Here is a 12,772-nt window from a genome sequence, read left to right on the forward strand (position 1 = left end):
AACAGCACTGCTAGGAATTTACCCAAGGGATACAGGAATGCTGATGCAAAGGGGCACTTGTACCCCAATGTTTACAGCAGCACTCTCAACAATAGCCAAATTATGGAAAGAGCCTAAATGTCCATCAACTGATGAATGGATAAAGAAATTGTGGTTTATATACACAATGGAGTACTATGTGGCAATGAGAAAGAATGAAATATGGCCCTTTGTAGCAACGTGGATGGAACTGGAGAGTGTGATGCTAAGTGAAATAAGCCATACAGAGAAAGACAGATACCGTATGTTTTCACTCTTATATGGATCCTGAGAAGCTTAACAGAAGACCATGGGGGAGGGGAAGGAAAAAAAAAAGTTAGAGGGGGAGGGAGCCAAACCATAAGAGACTCTTAAAAACTGAGAACAAACTGAGGGTTGATGGGGGGTGGGAGGGAGGGGAGGGTGGATGATGGGTATTGAGGAGGGCACCTGTTGGGATGAGCACTGGGTGTTGTATGGAAACCAATTTGACAATAAATTTCATATTAAAATAAATAAATAAATAAATAAATAAATAAACTAACAAACATAAAAATAAATAAATAAAATAAAGGGCAAAAAAAGAAAAAAGAAAGAAAACCCTTTTGGAATCTCCTTTATAGAAGTATTCAAAATAATGTATATAGGTAATGCCCTCTGAAGCAGGTGGTACATAATCCCCTTTCCCTAAGTGTAGGACGTGTAGTGACTTCCTTCCAAAGAGGACAATGTGGACAGGTCAGGAGAGTTGGCTCTACATGGAGAAACCCAGTGAACACCACCTCACCAGGGGGTCAAGGTCAACATCATCAGCGATGAGTCATGATGGCAGCATGTTGCCTGGATATGGCGTGATGAAAAAGAGCACTTCTTGGGGCGCCTGGATGGCTCAGCCAGTTGAGCATCTGACTTCGGTCAGGTCATGATCTTGCAGTTTGTGAGTTTGAGCCCCACATCAGGCTCTCGGCTGTCAGCCTGTCAGCGCAGGGCCCACTTCGGGTCCTCTGTCCCCGTCTCTCTGCCTCTCCCATGCTTGTGCTCTCCCCAAAATAAATAAATATTAAAAAGAAAGAAAGAATGAATGAAAGAAAGAAAGAAAGAAAGAAGGAAAGAAAGAAAGAAAGAAAGAAAGAAAGAAGGAAGAAGGAAGGAAGGAAGGAAGGAAGAAAGAAAGAGGAAGGAAGGAAGGAAGAAGGAAGGAAGGAAGGAAGGAAGGAGGGAAGGAAGAAATAAAGGAGGAAGGAAGGAAGGAAGGTGAAAGAAAGAAAGAAAGAAAGAAAGAAAGAAAGAAAGAAGAAGAAGAAGGAAGGAAGGAAGGAAGGAAGGAAGAAGGAAGGAAGGAAGGAAGGAGGAAGAAAGAAAGAAAGAAAGAAAGAAAGAAAGAAAGAAAGAAAGAAAAAGAGAGAGAGAAAGAAAGAAAATGGCCCCTTCACCTCTGTGGTCTTCCCCGAAGAAATCCAAATCAAGCATGGAGTTCAGTTAATAGGAATGCACCAACATTGGTTCATTACTTGTGACAATAGAATCCACTAGTGAAACATTAACAACAGGGGGTCCGAGTGCAGACTATACGGGAACTCTCTAGAACTAACATCTTCTGTAAATTGAAAACTCGCGGGGCACCTGTGTGGCTCCGTCGGTTAAGCGTCTCTTAATTTCAGCTCAGGTCATGATCTCACAGTTCCTGAGGTCAAGCCCCACATCGGGCTCTGTGCTGAGTACAGAGCCTACTCGGGATTGTCCCTCTCTCTCTCTGCCCCTTCCCTGCTCGCATAACCTCTCAAAAATAAATAAATAAACATTAAAAAAATTACAGTACTGTGAATGATTTTTTCTCCCTTATGATTTTCTTAATACATTTTCTTTTCTCTGGCTTACTTTATCATAAGAATACAATATGTACTATATATAACATACAATATACGTATTAACTGATCGTTTAGGTTATCGGTAAGGCTTCCGGGCAACAGCAGGCTGTTAGTTAGGTTATTTGTGGAGTCATAAGTTATACAGGGATTTTCCACTGCAGGGGTTGGGGGTGGATGGTGCCCCTCACCACCAACCACCCACGCCTTCCACCACCGATGTCCAAGGATCAACTGTATATCGCTAGGTCTTTGCCTCTGGGCACCTTGGTATAGACCCTTCAGCCTCAGGGCGGGCTCCGTTCCTCTGCCTTGCCACCCATACACAAGCCTTCCCTCTCAATTCCTGCAGTGAGCTCTCCCCACTGCCCTGTGGATACCCTCCTGGTGTCCATGAAGGTCACCCCCCCACCCCCCCGCACTGAGATCCAGCTGTAGCACCCCTCCAGCTGGCAGGGCAGGAGGGTAAACTTGAGGATGAGGCACCAAGAGCGACACTTGCTGACCTAGAGGGCTGACTGCCGGGGCTTGGCTGGAGCCAGGATGATGAGGGATGGGGTGGGCCAGGCTTCCCCCCAGCTGCACATCATTTCTGACCCAGGGGTCCCCTTTCCTGGCTCCCCTCCAATCCCTGCACTCGCCAGGCCCCCTGTTTCTGGCCAACCAGTCTTAAATGCCCGATGGTGAGCCACAAGAGGACACTGGTTTTTCTCAGGCAGCTACTGTTTACAGACTCTCCCCGTTGGGGGGAATGAGAGAAGTGCCCAGCCCAGTGCTCCCCACAGCTGCAGGTGCACCTCCTGGGAATATGTAGGGAAGGTCTCCGGGTCCCTCTTCATGTCTCTATCTGCCGCTCATCCCCGTGCCTTGGGTGGGAGAAGCTGCCGGTTTGCAGGGAGTCGGTGGGAGCAAGAAGGAACCCACGAGGGCACCGTAGGGCCCCCCTCCTGTCACCCTGATCCTCGCCTTCCGGCTGTGAGGGCTCTCAGGGAGCACCCAGGGAGCACCCAGGAAGCCTGGCCGAGCCAGGGCCGCAGAGCAGCCCTGGTGGCGCAGCAGGCAGGGGGCGCGCTGCTGGAGGGGGCGGCTCCCACGGGACCCCCAAGTGCAAAAGTGCCAAGTCATGGAGACCTGGGCACAGCCCGCCTCGGAGCCACCGCCCTCCTCCTGGAAGGGAGACACCTGCACACGCGGGGTGGGGGTGGGGGGCTCTCCAGGGCGCTGGGGCCTCAGAGCTCCTGCCCCTCCGGGCTGGGGAGCCACACCCCGTAATTAGCAAACAGACCGAGTGCATCCCCATCACACACGAAGTGCAATGTTCCCTGGAAAACTGTCAAGAAACTTTCCCTTTTATTTCTGCCCAGGAATCGCACACAGTAATTCCACAAACACGCATAAAGGAGATGAGACTATATTTTTTAGGGTAGTCTTTTTCTTTCACACCTCCTGGGCTTGCGTCCCCCTCGATATCAGCACCCCGTGACCAGCCCTGTGCTTTTCTCAACGCTTATGTAACACAGGATGTCCATGTAAATGGGCATGACTCACGGGGAGTCGCTATTGCTTCAAAAAAAAAAAGGGGGGGTTCTGATCAAACACACATTTCCGCATCTTCCGTTGCCACTCAGTGGTTTGTGGACACATCCCTCCATGGCAGCTGGGACCTCGGGACCCCATTCTGTCCATTCCTGTGGCTGGTTGATAGTCATTTTCATAATGCTTAATATGCATGTGGCCACAATGTTCCCTGTGGATGGGAAACCACTTTGCTTCCAGTTTGTGGACACTGGTGTTTTCGTTTCTTTGTAATAGATGCCCAGGAATATTTGCATTTTTCAAGTCCATAGGTGTTGCCAGATGGCCTCTCACAAAGGCAGCCCCGTTCTGGGCCAGCAAAGCTGTCAGAGCGGGTCAGCCTGATGGGTGCAAAGTGCTTTCTCTATGCTCCCCGGGTCCGTGTTTCCTGCCTGCAGGTGAGCTGGGGCGGTTCCCACACATGCACTGGCAATCCGTGCTCACGCCCCGGGTCCTGCCCTCCCTTGGCCCATTTCTTCTGCCCTGTTTTGTGTTTTCCCTGTCAGTGTTTAAGCGCTCTGCGTATCATAGCCATCTGAGTTACAAGTATTTCCCTCAATCTGTCATTTGTCTGTGGACTGCAGTCAGGGTACCTTTTGCTATCCAAAAGTTTTTATATGGCCAACTAGAACATTTCCATATTAGCCTGGGTGAGGAGGCTCCTCTCCAATCCTAGGTTGTTCATCTAACTCCCTAGATGTTCTTGTAAGAGTTTGATTATTTTATTCTCTACTCCGAGCCCATCAAGGATTTATTCTACATTTGAAGATGGAAATCCGCGTTTATTTTCTTTCAACTGGAGAGCCTGTGTGCCGTCACCATTTAACAAAAACACCACCAGCGGTAACAACAGCACTTACGGAGTCCTTACCAGATGCACTTTCCATGTATTAGCCCATTAATCCTCCCAGCCACCTAGGAAGTAGGAACTATTATAAGGTCCCACAGCTAGTAAGTGACAGATCTAGGTGTCACCCAGGGCATCTGACTTCAGTGCCCCGCCCCCACCAAGGTTCATACCCTTCTTTTTTTTTTTTAATGTTTTATTTATTTTTGAGAGCAAGCAGGGGAGCTGCAGAGAGGGAGGGGACAGAGTGTTCGAGAGAGCGGGGATCGAACTCACAAACTGTGAGATCATGACCCGAGCTGAAGTCTGACGCTCAACCGACTGAGCCACCCAGGCACCCCAAGGGGTTCATACCTTTCTGCACCATCCACTTCCTCCAGGTTTTCAAACCTGTTGCCATCGTGTTGAATATGTTTCCTTAAAATTCTTTTACTCTCTCCTGAATCTGTGCTTATGTCTCCTTTCTCATGCTTAACCTTGTACATTTCTATTTCATTTTTCCTTCACCAAGGAAAATGCAAGTCATGGTGAGCTTGGCTTTTTCTGTGCATTGGGGCTTGCAAAAACCAATTAACACACGCTTACTCTCCCTAATAGAAATATGAATGTCAGTACAGATCTGCTGTTCTAATTCACTAATTTGTCTTTGTGTCTTTACCAATTCCAACTTCCTGATTTCTTTTGGTACTTAGACTGAGCAAGTAGGTCCTTATTTTTGTCTTCCTGTTTTAAGACTAAAGACATTTAAGTTTGATTTTCCACTGAATGTGGTTTTGCTGTGTCCCAGAGGTTTGGGAATGAAGCATCCTTATTTCCAATGCTTTCCAGTAGTTTTTAATTCAATTTCCTTCTTGATGTCCTCTTTAAGTATTATCTAGAAGTGTGTCCTCTTTAAGTATTATCTAGAAGTGTGTTTCCTCATATCAAAGTAGTTAATAGTGTAGTCATCACCTCTTTATTATTTACTGATCTGACTTCACCAGATTAGGATAAAAATGTGGCCTTTTTCTTGGCTTTTCTGCACTGGTTCAGGTTTTCTTTGTGGTCAAATAGATCATTTCTGCAGCAGTTACAGGGACACATGAATAGGAAGTATGTTTTCTCTTCATAGAGGTAAGAATCCTCACCTATTAAATCAGATTTATTGACCACTCCTGCATATCATTCCTTTTTTATTTACTGAGCCTAATTCTGAGAGATGTGTATTGAAATCTCTCACTGTAAACGCACTGCTGTTCAAGGACTGGTACTTTGGCTTTGTGTGTTTAAACACATGTTGCTTAGTTCCTATGGGTTTGTGACACTTTGGTCTTTATAACTTTTGCTTTTCATCTTCATAGGTCTTCACCTTAGTGTCCACCTTATCTGATGTTTATATTACTGGTCCGGCCTTACTTTTATTTGTGTCTCTCTGCACCTCATTATTTCCAGCCTTTATTTATCCTGCTGTTTTGCGTGCATTTCTTATAAATAACGTCTAGCTAGGGTTTGTTTTAGGTACCATTCTGACGTAGTGTAATGACCGAAATCCTTGATATTATTCTTTCCACTTCCTTTACGTTTACTATTTACATTGTTCTCTCCTCTCAGATGGTTACTATTCCTTCCCTTTCTCCTTGTTAATTTATAAGCTTCCCACAGCACTGACGGTCCCCTTCCTTCTTCCCTGCTCTCCTAACAGATGCATATTTTTCTACAATTATTTGAAAGCAAAATTCCAACTGTTCTCCCCTCTAAGCCGCTCTGTCCTTCTCCTGTCCCAAGACAGAATCTCTAGATCCTTTCCCTTCCTACCCCCTCTCCCTGGACCCCCAGGCCTTGGTTGTGACATTTAGGTTGATCTTACTTTCTGCCTCCCCAACATCTGTACCCTTTGGAGAGTTTTGTACTTTTAATTTTAGACTAGTGTTGGGACCAAGTGAGACAGGAATACAAAATGGTTTTTTGAATTTGTTTTCAGTCAGTGCCTCTGACTGTGCTCTGTCAGATCTTTATTATACATCCCTTCAAACATTCCAAGCAGCTCCCTTCGCTTCCTGGTTAATTTCCGGTAGCAGAAGCTCAGTCCAGACTAATTTAACACTTTGATCCCCGTGAATACTCTCCCTCCTGGCTCAGGTCTGGCCCCGAGGAAGGAGTGGGGGTCTCGCTCTCCCTCCCAACCCATGTCTCCTGAGTCCCTTTGCCCCTGGGAGCTGGGGCTGGCAGGGGAAAAATGGACTCGGAGCGAAGTCTTTCTACTCAGCTGGTGTTCCTGACGCCCTCCCTCCGTGGGCAGATAATCCACACTGACTCGCGAGAGCCCCTGTGGCACTTGCCCACTGCATAGTTCCCAGGAAAGGGAGAGATTTTTCCTGCCCCTCATAGCTCCTGCCCCTCCCCACCCTCCACATCGCTTCCCACAGGGGTCCCCTCACCCAGCTAGCAGCTCCCCTGGCACCCGCAAGATGGTTAACCCGGCAAGCAGTTAGCTCAGAGGAAACACACACGTGTTCACGCCACCCCACCTTTGCCCTGACTTCGCTCTGGTCCTTTTTTTCTCGCTCAGCCAGCTCGGATGACACAGAGGGGAGCTCAGCAAGTCTCCTGCATGAGGATATGTCCCAAGGGGCGAGGATTTGCCGGCCCCCTTCTTTCCAGGCACCCCGGTCTCTATCAATGACTCTCTTGAAGCCCCGCTTGGTTGGCCTGGGGATGCGGGGATGGTGGGGAGGAAGGAAAAAGGCCACAGTCCCTTCCCTTTAGGCTCACGACTCCCCGACTCTTACAGATGCTCCAATTTCCAGTTTTCTGTATTACGTGGCAGAGAGATGCTGGAGGAGACATTGGAGCCAGTTCTGCCCCCTCACCCCGGCCGCGAGGTCTCCGTGGGGACACAGGGTCAGAACCCACGGGAATGGGACACTGCAGCCCTGGGGTCTTTGGTGGGGCTTGGAGGGCTGGTGAGTCCCACAGATGACTCCCACCCTGGAGCTCACACCATTTCCACCTGCACCGGGGAGGGCAGGCAGCTGCTCTCGGGACCACGAGACACCTACCCAGCGCGCGGTCCTCGTCGAACCATCTGCACGATGCACAAACAATGGAGTGTTCTCAAGCCTTAAAAAGGAAGGAAATCTGCCACACGCGTGGATACGCACGGACAACGCGGATGAACCTTGAGCACATTGTGCTGGGTGAGATCAGCCAGCCGCGGGACACATACTATGATTCGGCTTCCATGAGGGACCTACAGTGGTCAGATTCACGGAGACAGGGGGTAGCATGGTGTTGCCGGGGGCAGGGGTGGAAGGGGGAGAGTGTTCAATGGGGACAGTTTCCATCTGGGAAGCTAGAAGGGGTGTTGTGGGTAGATGCCGGGTTGGTTACATAACAATGTGAATGCACTTAATACTGTTGAAGTGTATGCTTAAAAATGGTGAGGATGAGGGCCCCTGGGTGGCTCAGTCGGTTAAGCATCCGACTCTTGATTTCGGCTCAGGCCATGATCTCACGGTTCGTGAGTTCGAGCCCCACATTGGGCTCCACGTTGGTGGTGTGGAACCTGCCTGGGATTCTCGTTCTCCCTCTCTCTCTCTGCCCCTCCGCTGCTCTCTCTTTCTCTCCAAAAATAAAATAAAATAAAATAAAATAAAATAAAATAAAATGTTTTTTAACGGTGAAGATGGCAACCTTTGTGTCATGTATATTTAACCGCAATAAAAAAAAATGTTTTTAAACCCACTCATAGGGACCCAGTCATGCAACAAACCACCCACACCATTTAGTGGGCTCCCCCGGGGTGCCAGGTCCAGGAGCCATAGTGGTAAAAAAAATAGTAAGAGGCAGAGAGGGCCCTTGCCGTCACAGAGCTCCCACCCAGCAGGGAAGGCAGACCAAAGTAGCTGGGGTGACAAGGGCGGAGGTTCCCGGGGGCTGAATGGACAACCAGAGCCACAAGAAAACACAGAAAACCCAAGACGGAGAGATGTGCCAAGGTCAGATGAAGTGGTCCCAGCACACATCCGGTGCAAACCAGCCCCAGCCTTGCGTGGCTAACGCTGCACTTGCCCAAAGGCGTGTGTGGAGGATGATAAAGCCAAATCAGGACAGTGAAGACATCTGGGGGGGGGGGAGGGGGAGGGGGAGAAGCATACATAAAGGGCACAGCTGGCTTTCAATGTATTTAATTTCTTTAAAATTTTTTCTTTTCCTACATTTTTTTTTTTTAACGTTTATTCATTTTGGAGAGACAGAGACAGAGACAGAGAGACAGAGCACGAGCAGGGGAGGGGCAAAGAGAGAGAGAGAGAGGGAGAGGGAGAGAGAGGATCTTAAGCAGGCTCCCCACCCAGGGCAGAGCCCAGCCCAGGGCTCGATCTCAAGACCGCGAGATCACCACCTGAGCCAGAATCAAGAGTCGGATGTTCAACCGACTGAGCCACGCAGGTGGCTTACGTTTCATTTGTAAAATTAAGACCGGTTTTTAGAGCCATTTTAGACACAGCAAAATTGAAGGGAAGGTACAGAAGTTTCCCATTTACTCCCAACCCCCACCCCCACGCATAGCCTCCCCAACTATCAATGTCCCCCAGCAGCGTGGGACATTTGCTACAACTGATGAGCCTACATGGGCACATCACCATCACCCAAGGCCCATAGTTTATATTACAGCTCACTCTTGGTGTTGTACATTCTACGGGTTTGGACAAATTACGACAGGGATTCACTACTGTCGTATCATACAGAGTATTTTCACTGCCGTAAAGAAGACAAACGTAGGGGCGCCTGGGTGACTCGGTTAAGCGTGTGACTTCAGCTTAGGTCATGATCTCACAGTCCGTGGGTTCGAGACCCACGTCGGGCTCTGTGCTGACAGCTTGGAGCCTGGAGCCTGCTTTGGACTCTCTGTCTCCCTCTCTCTCTGCCTCTCCCCCACTCATTCTCTCCCTCCCTCTCTCTCCCCCCCCCCCTCTTTCTCAAAAATAAATAAACATTAAAAAATTTTTTTTAAAAGGGTAGATGTTCAGGGGCGCCTGGGTGGCTCAGTCGGTTGAGCATCTGACTTCAGCTCAGGTCATGATCCCACGGTTCGTGAGTTCGAGCCCCACGTCAGGCTCTGTGCTGACAACTCAGAGCCTGGAGCCTGCTTCGGATTCTGTGTCTCCCCCTTTCTCTGCCCCTTCCCCACTCATACTTGGTGTCTCTCTCTCTCCAAAAAAAATTTAAAAAAAATTTTAGAGGGTAGATGTTCATCATGTAGTCATATAGGAGAGAAGCAAATCTTAAAATTGTACATTTTCTGTCATCCCATTTTTGTTAAAGATTTTGGGTACAGGCAGGAAAAATAAACTGGGCAAGACAAACTGAGATGTTACTGTAATCTCTGGGTTTATGGGAGGTTTGTTCTCTCTTCTGCTTATTTGTATTTTAAGAGGTTTTTGCAATGAACACAAAGTACTTATAAAATAAAAAGGGGGAGGGGGTCTTCCTCTGTCCGTTCCTAGGATGTTGAGAGAGAGAAGTGGCCAAGAGCAGAAGGGGGCTGTGCACGTCCATCAAGGCAGCAAGCACTTCCCAGCCTCCCACTGCGGGCCAGGACCTTGGGGATAAACTCGGTTCTCAACAAGCTCTCACAGTAGAGGCAGGAACTGGGGGCCCCAGTCAAGAATCCGAGGCAACCTGGAGAGGAGTCACTGGGGGAGGGCAAGGTGAGGCGCCCCGGGGCAGCGCTGGGGGTGGCAGGAGGGACTCTGTCGGGCAGGAGGCGAGAAGCCTAGCCTCGGTGTGGAGTGGGGTGTCAGGGAAGGGGCTCCGGACAGTGAGGGCACCTCAAGGGACAAAGCTGGGGGCGGGGCACTACAGGCCACATCTTTTCAGGGAGCCCAGAGCGGTTTGGTGAGCTCTGCAGGGCCGGGAGCAATAGGGAGCCATAGAATGTTTAGAAGGACACGTGTTGACCAGGCTGTGCTGCAAAGTACAACCCAAGGCAAACCACCTTCATCCAGGGAGTGGGGGCGGGGGGAGATATAGGGACCAGCTTCAAGCCTGCATCAGGGACCCCGTTCCTCCCTCTCCATCTACCTCTCTCTGTTCTGCTTGTCTACACACTGCCCTCGTCTCTCCTCCTGAAAACCGGAGGAGGAGGAAGAGGAGGGAAGGAAGAGAGAAAATATCCACCAGCCTCCATCACGGCCAGTATCCGCGCCCCTGGCCTGGCCCCTCCACCACCCTGCACCTGCCCAGCCCCCTGCCCCCCATCTGTCCAGACCCCTCCCCGGGACCTTCTGGAAAGCACAGCTCCGCTCCTCCCTGGCTGAACTGGAAATCCGGTTTGCCCCTAAGGACAAGGAATGTGGCCTCTGGGGTCCTCCCCGGGGGCAGTTTTTCCTCCTGAGTCCCTGACCTCAGGCTCCAGGAGTGGGCAGGGCTCCTCTGGACCCCTCATGGGGGGTTCCAGACCACATCAGTCTTCTCTCCCTCACAAATCCACTCCCCCGCTCCTGTGCAGTCCCATTTCCAAAACCCTGGGCCACTGCATGGGGATCTGGCTCCGTCCCCCTCACTGTGGTCACTTACCGCTCAGCCCCAGGGCCTCTCTGTTCTTGGATCTCACTGCACTGGCCTCCCTTCCGCTCCGATGTTGCCTCCCACTATCACGCGCCTCCTTCAGACTTTTACCTATTTACTTTTACTGTGAAAACTAGGACAATAGGAAAAGGTAAGTTTTGTTCTCACAACTGCTGGTGCCTGTCTGGGACCAGCTCAGACAAACAAACACCCTAGTTCTCCAGGTACACGCACCCCCGGCGGGGCGGTGGGGGGGGGGGGTGCAACCGGTAAATACGCCGGACATAAAATTTATCATCTTAACCATTTCAAGGGTACATTCTGTGGCTCTGTTGTGTCACCGTCACCCCCCTCCATCTCCAGAACTCTGCGTCCCGCAGATCTGACACTCCGTCCCCGGTGGAATAATGTAGTATCTGTCCTTTCGTGACTGGGTGATTCCAGCCGGCATGTTGTGCTCAAGGTTTAGCCATGTCTCAGCAGGTGTCAGTTTCCTTCCCCTTTAAGACTGAACACACTCCAACGTACCACTGTACCCATTCATCCGTCGCTGGACGCGTGGGGCACTTCCATGCTTTAGCCATTGTGATTAATGCTGCTGTGAACACCGGCCTAGAAATCATCTTTTCATGTCTCTGCTTTTAATTCGTTGGGGTGCGTACCCAGAAGTGGAATTCCTGGACCGTCCAGCGAGTCTATGTTTCATTTTTTGAGCAGCTGCCATATTGTGTTTCACAGTGGCTGCACCAGTTCACGTCGCCACTGGCAGGGCGCGAGGGGTCCGGGATCCCACATTCCCACCACGTTTCTTCCAGCAGATGGGAGGCCACCCAGCAGGTGGTCCACACAGTGGACCGGGGCGGCGGGGGGGGGGGGGGGGGGCGGTCTCATGCTGTGCTGCTGAAAACCCACTCTTCCTCTTTCCCCACCCATCTGTGGGGCTAGGTCTTTCCGGGGCGAGTTCCACCACATTCCCGTGCCCTCTGATCTTGCCTAACTATCCAAGTCCAGCCGGTCAGGAAAATGTCAGGCCGGAGCGATCCTCACGTCCTCTTCGTTGTTTGTGGTCGATGGTCATTCTGAGCTGGGCACGCCCGCCGCCCCTCAACTACAGACGCCCTGGGGGGAAACGGGTCACTTCTCAGCTGTCCCACCTCGCTCATCCCCTTTCTCCTCCATGTCTTGGTGACCTCCGGCCTCACCAGGGTTGAGGAGTGAAGATGGGGAAGCGGTCAGGGAAAGCTTTCTTGTCTGCACAGTCGGAGGGAGGGTTCCTCTGGCTGTGGCAGATGTCGAAAACTTTCTCTTTCAAGTGGTAGATTTTGGAGAGCCTTCCTGTACTCTATCTACCCCAGGGTCTGCTGTCCTGGCTTCGCCTGACACAGGAGACTCCATCTGTCCAGTGACTAGCTGTACTCTTCCCCCTGGTCTGAGCCTGTGATGGAAAACCTCCAGTTTTTCCACCAGGGTCCCCTTCACATCAACCCACGCAGGCCCCCAGCTCTTCCTATCAGGCCCCCGGCCGACACAGCTCCTTCGAGACACTCCCACACATCCTTGGGCCCTACAAAGTGTTTGACAGCTGATGGCCAGTTATGAACTCTTGGCCATGTGACTTTTCAGGTATCAGACACCCTTCTAGAATGTTCCCCCGGCTTCAGGAGGTATGTATAAACGTTCTCCCACAGGTCGTGCTGGAGGGACTGCTGAGTAGCCCTTGGCCCTCTATCTTTGGGGGACGTTCCAAGCACAGTGTTGGCCTGGGTATTCCAAAAAGCAGAGTCGGAGATAAAGGCTCGTCGTGCATCCAGGGACTTCGCTGGGGTGTGTGGTTCCAGAGGAGCCTGAGTGAGACAGGGAAGGAAGAGAGTCAGTGCAAGGATGTGCTGCTGAGTATGGGACCCCTAGACCCTGGCTG

This window comes from Panthera pardus, unplaced genomic scaffold (assembly GCF_024362965.1).
Source record: "Panthera pardus isolate Hobbes unplaced genomic scaffold, ASM2436296v1 HiC_scaffold_3, whole genome shotgun sequence".
Classification (NCBI taxonomy): Eukaryota; Metazoa; Chordata; class Mammalia; order Carnivora; family Felidae; genus Panthera; species Panthera pardus.